Source organism: Salmo salar, chromosome ssa01, assembly GCF_905237065.1.
Source record: "Salmo salar chromosome ssa01, Ssal_v3.1, whole genome shotgun sequence".
Lineage (NCBI taxonomy): Eukaryota > Metazoa > Chordata > Actinopteri > Salmoniformes > Salmonidae > Salmo > Salmo salar.
In genome coordinates this window covers 51,073,753-51,086,259 of record NC_059442.1, presented here as the reverse complement: position 1 = coordinate 51,086,259, position 12,507 = coordinate 51,073,753, and the positions used below count along the sequence as shown (strand labels likewise).

The following is a 12,507-nucleotide window of genomic DNA, read 5'->3' as shown; positions in this document are numbered from 1 at the left end:
TTAAACTAAAACGTATTGTTCCTGTATCGTAACCCATGTATCTAGATACACATCGAATTGTCTTGAAAGGAAAAGATGCACATCCCTACTGGTTAATATGTCTAAAAACAAGTTTGTGGGTGTCCTAGCAAGCTAAACAGCCAATTAGCTAGCTTGTCAGTGACCGTAAAAGTATGTAAAAGCTTTTTTTTCCCGCATGGCTGAAACCACAGACATCAACTGTCACTCGCAGTTGTAAGTTATAGCCAGTAATGTGGATGATCAGGGCTTTATTCAAGAACGTTTCTTGGGCTGCATTGATGTGTCAAGTGGAGGGCACAGGCCCACCCACTTGGCAGCCAGGCCCACCCACAGGGAGGCCAGGCTCAGCCAATCAGAATGAGTTTCTCCCCACAAAAGGCCTTTTTACAGACAGAAATACCTCCTTTTTTTCTTACCCTCGCCCCCCTTCTTAGATATTATGCACACTGATAGCAAATGTCCTTGCCATTTGATTAATCATAGTAGCAGGCTAACAAGAGGCAACAGCAGTCTGAATGATCAGACTGAAACAGAAGTGAAAGTGATCGGGTGAAATTATGACACGAGTGGACAGAGAAATACAGCTTCACTATCCAATCAGAGCAGCAGGACCAAGGTACACCCCGCCCTTCTCTTTACAGACAGGCAAACTAGCCAGTTGAGTTATTTAGACCATGTAGAGCCTCACTTGACTGACCGACATGAGAAAGATGCATGCTGGCACCAGAATATATTTTTTTCACCCTGATCACAGATAATTACAAAATATATTTAGATCGTAATCATATTCAGAAAATTGCCCATATCTGTTACGATACTAATTTTGTCTGACTACAAGGCCTCTACTTCTTAGCAAAGAGTAATAACTCAAACAAGAATTTTGCAAGGACCATCTGGGAGTGGTCTGAGTGGGGAGGAGGAAACTGAAAATGAGCTGTTATTGGCAGAGAGGTTTGGAACTCTTTCCTATTGGTCTATTAACTAATTTAAAACTCTATCCCACCAAAACAGGCTGAAATTTAAGGCAACCTTTTCAAACAGCTCTTACACAAAGGGCATTATCATTTTCACAATATTATTCCAACCTCATAGTGCGGAAATAAAATGAACAAAAATATGAACGCAACATGTAAAGTGTTGGTCCCATGTTTCATGAGCTGAAATAAAAAAAATCTCAGAAATGTTCCATATGTACAAAAAGCTAATTTCTCACATTGTGCACACTTTTTTTTACCTCCCTGTTAATAAGCATTTCTACTTTGTCAAGATAATCAATCCACCTGACAGGTGTGGCATATCAAGAAGCTGATTAAACAGCATGATCATTACACAGGTGCAACTTTGTGCTGGGGACAATAAAAGGCCACTGTAAAAATGTGCACTTTTGCCACACAACACAATGCCACAGGTGTCTCAAGTTGAGGGAGCGTGCAATTGATATGCTGACTAGGAATGTCCACCAGAGTTGTTACCAGGTAATTTAATGTTAATTCTCTACCATAAGCCTCCATTGTTTTAGAGAATTTGGCATTACATCCAACCGACATCACAACCGCAGACCAAGTGTAACCACACCAACCCAGGACCTCCACATCTGGTTTCTTCGCCTGCGGGATCATCTGCATTTTATCGATGGCAATTTGAATGCAAAGAGATACCGTGTTCCTGAGGCCCATTGTTGTGCCATTCATCCACCGCCATCACCTCATGTTTCAGCATGATAATGCACAGCCCCATGTTGCAAGGACAGGGTTCTACAGTGTGAGTATTTCACTTGCATTTGCCCCTAAAAATAGAAATGTGCGAGCAGAGTGTGGGAGTAAAGATTACAACCTACCGTGATATATTCCCCCCCCGCTGCTAATTGTTTAAAAACTACAGGTCCCTACATTCCACAAGCGGCATGCGCCAATCACAGTAGAGTTTTCTGTGATGACGCAGTCTAGTCAGAGTGAGAAAGGTGAACAACACTGGAAAAAAGTATCGGTATAGGCTATAAATTCATTTGCAAGACATCTCTAAAAATGAAGCCCATACAATTTTATTTTAAGCGAAAAAGAGACGAGAAAGAAGAATCCGGCGAGGGGAATTCGCAAGGTTCAACTAATGAAGCCTTTTCACAAGGTTTTCCTGAGGTGGATAACGTTAGGGATGCTGAGAACAACTTTAGCGAAGCTGCTGAGAAAAATGTTAGCGAAGCTACCGTGACCCCCGCTGTCACTTCAACGTCCACTGTAGCCGGCGGAGGGAGAACATATAGATTCAATGCGAATTGGCTCAAAATGTTCCCACGGCTAGAGTTCGAAAACAACGTCATGTTCTGCAAATATTGTAGAGGGCAGAAACAGGCTCGTCCTTCGTGTCAGGAAACTCGCACCTGAAAAGAGAACATTTCGCGGCGGCATATCCAGTGCAGAGATCTGTACCTGTTGAGACAGGAGAAACCATCAGTCGGGGTATCAGCAGCATTGAGGAGGCAAGTGCTGCTGTCTGAAGAGTAGGCAGCTGAAATTGAAGATAAACATCGCATATTCATTGTGAAGGAAGAAACTTCAGTCAAATTTGGGCCGCTTATCAGACTCCACCACAAAAACGGAGTTAACATTAATCCCACATACGACAATGAGGTAAAATGTGCGGAGATGATCGGTCAAATTGCTGACATAATGAGAGAGCCTGTCAGCAAAGCTGAAAGCCGCAAAGTATCTTGCCGTTCTAATAGACACTGATATATCCAACACCAAATGCAAGATTTTCTATATGCCTTGTTGGAGGATGGGAAGCCAGTCAGTCTCCTGGTCGGACAACAGACCCTTGAGCACTCCCATGCCATTGGTAAATTGTTTCTCCTTTATAGGCTTTATTCTTGTGTCAAGTTTAATCATTATTTGTAATGGAGATACTTTTGTATAATCGTTTTTTTGTGTTGTCATTCAAGATGTTTTGGATGCCATCAAGGCTGCATTTTGTGCTGTTTGTCCAAAGGATGGAGGGTCATGGATAAAGTGCCTCTCCTTCGGGGCAGATGGTGCCAACGTGGGGGAGTGATTGCCCACTTGCAGAGAGAGGCAGGGGGGCATATACACTGCTTGCACAATTATTAGGCAAGTGAGTATTCTGATCTTATCATTATTTCTATTCACTTTTTCGAACTCCAAACCATATAAACTTGAATTCTTATTGGATTTAATCATTTTCAGGTGATATGTATTTGTGTAATGAGGGAGGGTGTGGCAAAAGTGAATATCACCTTATACCAAGGTGTGCATAATTATTAGGCAGCCTCATTACCTCAGGTAAAATAGGCCAAAAAAGAGATTTAACTGACACTGAAAAGCCAAACGTAAAATGCCTTTCAGACGGATGCGACACTCTTTAAATAGCTAAACTATTGAGGTGTGACCACCGGACAATCAAACGTTTTGTTGCGAATAGTCAACTGGGGCGCAAAAAACGCATGGGGAAGAAAAGGCGCAAATTAACTGCAAAAGACTTGAGAAGAATTAAACATCAAACTACCAGGAACCCATTATCCTCCAGTGCCACCGTATTCCAGAACTGCAACCTACCTGGAGTGTTCAGAAGTACAAGGTGTCAAGTGCTCAGACATGGCCAAGGTCAAGAAGACTGAAACAAGACCACCACTGAATAAGATTCACAAGTTGAAGCGTCAAGATTGGGCAAAGAAATACCTGAAGACAGATTTTTCAAAGGTTTTATGGACAGATGAAATGAAAGTGACTCTTGATGGACCAAATGGATGGGCCCGTGGCTGGCTCAGTAATGGACACAGGGCACCACTTTGAGTCAGGTGCCAGCAAGGTGAAGGAGGGGTACTGGTATGGGCTGCTATCATTGAGGATGAGGTAGTTGGACCTTTTCGGGTTGAAGATGGACTGAAACTCAACTCCCAAACCTACTGCCAGTTTCTGGAAGATTCTTTCGTCAAACAGTGGTACAGGAAGAAGTCCTCAGCATTCTAGAAGGCCATGATCTTTATGCAGGACAATGCTCCATCACATGCATCCAAGTACTCCACTGCTTGGCTAGCCAGCAAGGGCCTCAAAGATGCCTGAATAACGACCTGGCCCCCTTCCTCACCTGACTTAAATCCTATTGAGAACTTCTCAAATGTGAAATTTACAGTGAGGGAAGACAATGCACCTCTTTGAACAGCATTTGGGAGGCTGTGGTTGCTGCTTCAGCGAAAATTGATCGTGAACAGATCAATAAACTGACAGACTCCATGCATGGAAGGCTCATGGCAGTTCTTGAAAATAAGGGTGGCTATATTGGTCACTGAATATTTGTGAAAGGCCAACATTTTTTGATAATTGTCATTTTGTGTTACTTATCTGTTACACTTACTCTAAAAATTGAGAATCAACAAGTGAGTTGAGATTGTTTTTGTAATTTAGTTGCCTAATAATTGTGCACACTTATATTTCCATGAGAAAGACAACTCACTTTTCCTTTGTTAAACATTCAGGTTTGAGGTTCAATAACATTTTGGATTGTGTTTGTATTTGTTCAACAATAAAATTAATCCAGAGGAATACAATTTGCCTAATAATTGTGCACACAGTGTAATCTCAATCCACTATATGCCACAGGTTTGTAACTAATAAATTCTCTATGATTTAGTTTTATTTGCTTGCAGAGAATGTTAAACAATACTGTGTCTGTCTGTGCTAAGTGCTGGAATGGTAAATACCATAGAATTGTTTTCTGTTGGCACAAGAGACAGGGGGGAAGGAGACGTTGAATTGTTTGGAAGATTCTGTTCTGACTTTCACAGGCTAGAGCTGGCCAATACTGACCGTTCAGAAGAAAGAGCCAAAGGTGTCTGTCATGTACCACCTTCTGAATCTGATATGGAAGATGTATCACTTCAGCGGAAGATCCAAATGAGAGCTCTATGTTCCCGGGCAAGAGCTCGGTGTGGATATTTGCACACCGTCAAGGGAACTCACTGGAACCCCATGTCCACAGAACACTCAGTGTTCTTGCAGCATGGACAAGGCAAGGACCTTGCCGACGAAGGCCAGTACTCCGTTGTTCTGCAGGACCTGGCCGTAGTATCAACAGCGGAAATTCAAGGGCGGGCAAAGAAGTTCAGTTTTACACAGGAAATGTAATACCACACTAGTTTTAAAAAATTGGTTCAAGACTCAAACTTTCAGAATCAAGTAATTGACAGGTGACAGTTTATTTACTCACTACTTAACAGATAAAGCGGGAAATGGAGAATGCACTCTTGTATATTCTGCCATTTTCTCAGACATGCTTGAGGAGCTATCCTCACTTAGCCTCACTCTGCAAAGGAATGACCTGATCCTCCCCCAAGCCACATCAGAGTTGAGGAAGACCGTGACCAGACAGGAAGCACTAAAGCTTAGGGCAAAGGCAGGAGGCATGCTGGAGAATATCCAGACCATGCTTGCTCAGCAGCAGGGTGATGAGGAGATTCCAAGTGTGTTAGGATGAGAGCTTGTTAGGATGTAAGAGAAATCGATGATTACCGTAATTTCCGGACTATTGGGCGCACCTGAATATAAGCCGCACCCACTGAATTTAATTTTTATTTTTATTTTGAACATAAATAAGCCGCACATGTCTATAAGCCGCAGGTGCCTACCGGTACATTGAAACAAATGAACTTTACACAGGCTTTAACGAAACACGGCTTGTAACAACAATAAATAGGCTTTAATGAAACACGGCTTAAAATAAAAAATTAGCAGTAAGCTTTAGTTGTCTTTTTGCACTGAGTCAATTCCTCACACTGCTGTTTCCAACGTCTTATCATCCACTCATTAAGACCAAGCTCCCGTGCAGCAGCTCTATTTCCTTTTCCAACAGCCAGATCAATCGCCTTCAACTTAAACTGCATCATTTGCAATTCTCCGTGTCTTTGCCATGATGAGGGTGACAAAATGACTACCGTAATCAGAATGATGGGAAGTTTGAGAGCGCTCAATTTAATCTAAACAGTAAACAAAAAAGTTGTTTGACATTAACCCGTTCGGCAATTTCATTGGTCTAATGAAAGCTTCATGCCGCCAAAAACTGAGCACATCACAGAATGTGTTTTTTTTTTGAAAATAAAATTGAAAGCGGGAAAAATCCATATATTAGCCACGTCATTGTTTAAGCCGCGAGGACAGATTCTCGGTGTGAGAATCAATGTACGTTGCCCAATAGAATGATTTGAGGATAAGGAGGGAAATGCAGTGGAGGAGTCTTTAAAAAATGTTTTATGGGAGACAGACAAATGGCCAAACATTTCATTGTGTGTGTGTGTGTGTGTGTTATTTCTGTTAAAGGGAATAACACTGAAGGGGAATCTGAAAGGCTTCATGGACCTCGCCAATCCCCAGCTGAAGCAGCATATGGAGCCGGCCATCAACATCGGCATGGATGATCTCAAAGCCAGGTTTGGTGGTTTGCTGAAGGATGAGGGTGTCCAGACCGCAGTGGAGTCTTTCAGAGTGATAAACCCTGACACATGACCAGAAGACCAGGCCAGCCTTCTCACCCATGGCGATGATGGTGTGGCAGACCTGATGAGGCATTTCAAGGAGCCCTAGAGAGGTAAGAATTTATTTCACACTGCATTGCCATATGAGAATGTTATGTTTGCATATTTGCAAACTCACTTGCTCTGTTCAATCGGGGTGTGACATGGCTGCAATCCAGGATGAGTGGCAGGGGCTGAAAATCCTGGTCAGCCACAATTTCAAGGACAAGTCCTACAGTGGCCTGTGGGAGACCATGTTGACAAAGGACCCCTACAGGCACAATTACAAGGGAGGCTAACAGTCCTGAGTGGTTATGAATGATATCCTTCTATGGTTGGTTTTGATAAGTTAAAACCTGTTATGGCTTGATCCCGTTAGTGGTCTCATAATAAAAATTCTTCAAACATACAAGTATTATACACCATTTTAAAGCTTTACTTGTTAATCCAGCCACAGTGTCTGATTTCAAAAATGCTTTACGGCGAAAGCAAACCATATGATTATGTTAGGTTAGCGCCAACACACAAAAACACAGCCATTTTCCAGCCATAGAGAGGAGTCACAAAAAGCAGAAAGAGGAAAAATTAATCACTAACCTTTGATCTTCATCAGATGACACTCATATGACTTCATGTTACACAATACATGTATGTTTTGTTAGATAAAGTTCATATTTATATCCAAAAATCTCAGTTTACATTGGCGCGTTATGTTCAGTAATGTTTTGCCTCCAAAAACATCCGGTGATTTTTGCAGAGAGCCACATCAATTTACAGAAATACTCATCATAAATGTTCATGAAAATACAAGTGTTATACATTGAACTTTAGATAACCCCCCCCCCCCCCCCAGGAAGAAGTAAACATTTCGCGCCCCCCAACTCTCCGCCGCGACTGTAAATAGTATAATTTGTCTATAAAATTGTTATAAAGTACACCTCTGCATAATTGTGTCCTTATTAACAGTAAAGAAAACAAAAAAGAAAAATATAGATCAACTTACAAAGAATAACTTTAACATTGCTTTTTAGTCTGTAACAGAAAATACTTAAAGTGCATCAATTTGCCTGAAATGTAAAAAAAAATTCAACCCTTATTTAAACTGTAAACATTTTTTGACCATTTTGATACTGAAAAATAAAATTAAAAATAAATAATAATATATTCAAATTGATCAGCAACATTAACTCGGAGCACAATATATGAAACACTTTGACCTATAAAACAAAAATGAAAACAATGTGCTGATTTTTTATTTTTTTTTTAAATCAAAATGAGGAAGTCAGGATTAATGGCTACAATGAGCACGTTTTGCAAAGCACAGCTTTTCGAAGCGGGGTTTGAAGCATGATACTGCAACTGTCAGCTCCTGCTCAATGTTTAGCTGGGACCTGTACTTGGTCTTCAGTGCAGCAACAGCAGAGAAGCCAGTCTCACAAAGATAAGATGTTGCAAAAGGAAGAAGAATGCCCATGGCCCTCTGCCCTAAGAGTGGATACTGCCTCTCTACACTCAGCCAGAATTCACTCAGTGTCTGTGATGTGAACCTCAGTCTCAATGTGGAGTCAGACGTCATATCAATGAACTGGTCCTCCTCTGCAGAGCTGAAACCAGTTGGAGCTGGTGCATTGAAAGGATCTATCACCCAGTCATATTGGGAACTGTTTTCAGGTAAGTACTTTTTAAAGAATCCCATCAGTGATGAAATATGCTCCTTAATATATGGAATCACTGAGGTGGCATCATAGTCAGTAGTGTCAACAAATTCATGCAGGTTCTCGAATGAATCAGTATTTCCTTCATCAAGTCACCTGCCCCACATTGCAAGCTTTCGAGTGAAAGAGCTGATCTTGTCTGTGACCTGAGGGAGGTGTTTATCTTTCCCTTGAAGCTGTAGATTTAGTTCATTTAGCTTTCCAAATATGTCACTCAGGTAGGCCAGTTTTGCCAGGAAGTTCTCATCACAACATTTTTCTGCGAGGTCATACTTGTGCTCCTGCCCCAAAAACATTATCTGCTCTCTGAGCTCAAACTCAGGACAATACTTTTCCTCGTGACAGCCGCCTTGCTTCACTGTGAAACAGCACAGCTTGATGTTCAGCTCCCATCTCCTCACAGATAGCAGAGAAGACTTTGTTTTTAGTGGTCTGGTCTTTATAAAGTTGACTACACCTACAATGTCAGTCATAACCTCACTTAATTCAGAGGAAAGGTGCCTTGATGCCAGTGCTTCTCTGTGTATAACAGTGTGTCCACTCAGCATTAGGTGAGGCCTTCTTGATGAGTGCCCGAAGTCCTTTTCTCATCCCTGCCATGGTCTGTGCACCATCACTGCAAACACCAATGCAGTTCTCCCACTTTAGCCCATTCTCAGTCAGGAAGCAGTCCAGCATTTTGAATAGCTCTTCAGCTGTGAGTCTGTCTCTGACATATTTACAAAAAAGTAGATCCTCACACAGGGAGTTTGTCATGTCAAAACGTACATAAGCGATAAACAAACAGTCTTTGTTGCTGTCAGTTGCTTCATCGAACTGTAAGGCAAAACGTTTGTCTTTATCTACCAGCTGTTCTTTAAGATCGTTAGCAATGTCATTTATACGTCTGGCGACAGTGTCATTGGACAGAGGGATAGTTTTTATTTTTGCAGCACTTGCGTCATCCAGCATGACAGAGACTATGTCTAATGCTGCAGGCAGTATCAGCTCCTCTGCTATGGAGTGGGTTTTTTTGCACTGAGCAATTTGGTACGCCACCTTATATGATGCTAACAGTGCTCGCTGGTTTACTGAAGTAGCATTTACAAAGCGGACGATTGTTGGCAATATTCGGCACGTTTTCACTGAAAACTCAAGCGGCTTATCAGCGTGATTGGGGTGTAATGTCTTTAAGTGACGCCTTAATTTATTTGGCTTCATGCTTTCCGCTGCCAACATTTTTAGACACAGTAAACATACCGGTCTCTCCTCGTCTCCCACCATAGTCACAGTGAAGCCAAGCGCTACATACGCTTCGTCATATTTCCTCGTCTTAGCTTTCGGGAGACTTACGTTTGTCTCATTATCTCCGTCTCTCTCCGCCTTTCTTTTCATCCCTGTTAAATATTTTTCCATGGTGTCTCTTAAGGGTTTGTTATCTGCACTTCATATCTTCTGCTCTGTGCTGTGTGCTCCTGTTTGGTGCAAAAAAACCCTACTCCCTGAGGCAAAAAAAAGCATGTTCCCCGGGGTCACACGTGCCCCCCCTGGCATCGCTGCCCCACTATTTGATAAGGACTGCCTTAATGCAACCACTGTCAGATTTCAAAAAAGCTTTACCGAAAAAGCAATAATCTGAGTACGGCGCTCAGACACAAAAACATGCCATACAATATATCCGCCATGTTGGAGGCAACAATAGTCAGAAATAGCATTATAAATATTCACTTACCTTTGATCTTCATCAGAATGCACTCCCAGGAATCCCAGGTCCACAATATATGTTTGTTTTGTTCGATAAAGTCCATCCTTTATGTCCAAATACCTCCTTTTTGTTTGCGCCTTCAGTTCACAAATCCAAATTCAGGACGCGCATGTCAGACGAAAACTCAAACATTTCCATTACAGTTCGTAGAAACATGTCAAACGATGTATACAATCAATCTTTAGGATGTTTTTATCTTAAATCCGCAATAAGTTTCAACCGGAGAAATCCTTTGTCTTCAGAAATGCAATGGAACTGAGGTACCTCTCACGTGAGCGTGCATTCCTGAGGCTCATGCCCTGCTGGCAGTGTTCTGACTGCAGGAGCTCTTATTCATCATCACTTTACAGTAGAAGCCTCAAACAAGGTTCTAAAGACTGTTGACATCTAGTGGAAGCCTTAGGAAGTGCAACATGATCCCACAGACACTGTAGTTTGAATAGGGAATTAATTGAAGTCCTACAGACCACTTCCTGTTTGGATTTTTTGTCAGGTTTTTGCCTGCCATATGAGTTCTGTTATACTCGCAGACATCATTCAAACAGTTTTAGAAACTTCAGTGTTTTCTATCCAAATATACTAATAATATGCATACCTTAGTTTCTGGGAGTGAGTATCAGGCAGTTTACTCTGGGCAAGTCAGTCATCCAAGCTACTCAATACTGCCACCATCCATAAGAAGTTAATGGTAAGAGTTTAAATGCAATTGAAAGAATCTTTTCCCTAGAACATACTGGAGTTTATGCTGGCGCTGCCCAGTGTGAGCGAGGCTTCTCTGCGCAGAACCGGATTAAGAATTTGACAAGAAGCTGCCTTGGGACCTCCACCACCGAAGACCTGATGAGGATCGGCCTGGATTGGCCTTCTGTCGAGGAGTTCAATCCCACTCCTGCCGTGGACCGCTGGCTGACCTCTAAGCGTGCCCGACGGCCAACATACAAAAGCAGCTGGACAACTGATATCCTTTGTGTCTAGTAGGCATGGGTCAATGTGTGATTTTGGTGGTTTGTGCTGTTGCACAGATGTGTGTCCCTTAGTACACGTACACACACGCAGTATAAATATGTAATGAATTGTTTGTTAATTATTATTTTTATTTTTTATAAATTTCACTGTGCTCCTAAATGTCTTTCTGTGTTCCTACATTTTTTTCATTTAGGGAAAAAAAGTTTGCATTGAGCCCTGAAGGATCTTGCACACAATTGCCAGATGCTGAAAATGCTCAGACATGTCACCCATTGAGAATGTTTGGGATGCTCTGGATTGACGTGTATGACAGCGTGTTCCAGTTCCTGCCAATGTCCAGCAACTTCGCAAAGCCATTGAAGAGGAGTGGGACAACATTCCACAGGCCACAATCAACTCCATGCAAAGGAGATGTGTCGCTCTGCATGAGGCAAATGGTGGTCACACCAGATACTAACTGATTTTTCTGATCCACACCCCTACCTTTTTTTAAGGTATCTGTAACCAAGAGATCCATATCTGTATTCCCAGTCATGTGAAATCCATAAATTAGGGCGTAATGAATTTATTTCAATTGAAAGATTTCCGTTAACGAACTGAAACTCAGTAAAATTTTGAAATTGTTGCATTTATATTTTTGTTAAATATATACAGTTGAGTTCTAAACTTGAAATATTGTTAGTTATCAGGTATCCTATTGGAATATTGAGTGCCATAGTCTAGTTGCTACACAAGAAGTTAATGGTTATCTGTAGGGGGAATGTATTGAGTAAAGGAAGGGAATTGTAATGTTAAGGTGCATCAATACATATGGATTGCTGGATGATACGGTACAATTAATTACATACAAGGCTCATAATCTGTCTTGCGTTAAGACCCAAGGATGAAAATGAAGGTGATGGGCATGTGGACCCATGGTCATAGAACAGAGCGGACAGAGTTTCCCCTCCCCCAGTCTTAGTCGCTTCAAGGGTGGTATGAAATGATTGAACATGTATTTTCTCTCTTCCCTGTTCAAGTCAATATGTTTTTTTAGGTGTCGTGGAACATAAGAGTGATCATTGTTCCATATTGACTAATTGATTTGAGAATGTTTTAGTATGGCTATAACCATAGTAGTGACTAATGTGTTACGGGCTAGATGGAATGATTTATGTGCAAATGTATTTGCAGCCTGTGTTTGAGACAGAATGTTTGCATAAGGCTGTTAATCATAGAGTCTGGGCTCATAAATTAAGGAAGTGGGTAATAGTCTCTGGGGAACGATACCACTCCTATGTATATTGTTACAGGGGATAGCTCGTAGGAGAGGAAGGACAGCTAACTGTGCACAATATAGAGACTACTATGACGTTAAATTGAACGTCACAAATACCCAGATCATGGTGAGTAGCAGAGATAGTGTTGTCATTTCAGACAATATTGTCCACTTTCAAGAAACCTGTGACTCAGAGTTTTGTTTGGTGGGATAGTAGCAATAGTAGTAACTGAAGGATACTAAGGTAACAGGAAGGAATTGGACTAGGGTGCAAATGAGGGAT

General features: G+C 41.6%; 1 long non-coding RNA gene across 1 annotated transcript; it reads left to right on the top strand.

Moving 5' to 3' along the window:
• Positions 1-1,986: 1,986 nt before the first annotated feature.
• On the top strand, positions 1,987-6,998 carry LOC106604482 (uncharacterized). Its single transcript, XR_001328679.2, has 3 exons — positions 1,987-2,856; positions 3,007-3,129; positions 6,348-6,998. It is a non-coding gene; the product is annotated as an uncharacterized lncRNA (long non-coding RNA).
• Positions 6,999-12,507: the final 5,509 nt, after the last annotated feature.